A 993-nucleotide genomic window follows, 5' to 3' on the forward strand; every position below is an offset into this window, starting at 1 on the left:
AATAGATGGCCATGTGACCCAGAGCCTTACAAAGACTAAAATCCCAGAACTTTAGGAGTCCCAAACTGTTGTGGTTTATATCTATATAAAACATAGGGAGGGAAAAGAGGAGAGGGAGAGAAAGTGAGATAGAATAATATGTGTTCTGATGGTGGGGTTTAGAGCCCTATATCCAGCCAATCCAGCATTTTTCAGTCATTTGTTTTTGTTTTTATTTTGTTTTTTTGAGATAGGGTCTCACTCTGTAGTTGAGACTCACCTGGAACTCACTATGTAGCCCAGGCTGGTCTCGAACTCACAGCGATCCGCCTGCCTCAGCCTCCCAGAGTGCTGGGATTACAGGCATGCGCCACCACGCCCGGCTTTCATTCATTTGAACCAATAAAATTTTAGCTTTTTTTTTTCTTAAGCAAATTAGACTTCGTCTTCTGTATTTGCCACTGCAGGAACACGTATTAATAGTATTAACATTTCTGTATCTGTGAGGACACCCTTGGTGGCAGTACTTACCAAGGACAAATTCACTGGTTTGATAATAAACTTTACACACAAAAGTTTATTATAAGAAGTCATGGAGAGAGTGTCTTCAGGCACAGTTTAATCAAAACTCCATCTCCATTTCACGATGGTTCTCTTAATTTTGCCTTTCTCTGGATATTAGTCTTGGTGGAAACAAGATGGCTTTATACATTCCAGCGCACGCCGACCCAGGGCTCAAATGCACACGCATTTACTCATGCCTTTCTCCTTCCCCCATCTTGCCCCGGCTTTTTCCTGCTTGTTTGCTTGTCTCCTCTGCTATCATTAGTCTTTCTCCTTATAATTAGACCCTAGGTGCAGAAGGCACCAAGTTAAGCACTTCATCTGGCAAACAGAACTAGGGGGAGGTGGGGACTGGGAAAAAGACTTCACTCGGCTACTTGTGGGTCATACGCTCACGCTGGACCAGTCGCTGATGCCCAGAGCTGGGCTAATATGATTGCCCAGTTTGGG

The sequence above is a fragment of the Fukomys damarensis genome, unplaced genomic scaffold, assembly GCF_012274545.1.
Source record: "Fukomys damarensis isolate Sample0158 unplaced genomic scaffold, DMR_v1.0_HiC HiC_scaffold_23, whole genome shotgun sequence".
Taxonomy (NCBI): domain Eukaryota; kingdom Metazoa; phylum Chordata; class Mammalia; order Rodentia; family Bathyergidae; genus Fukomys; species Fukomys damarensis.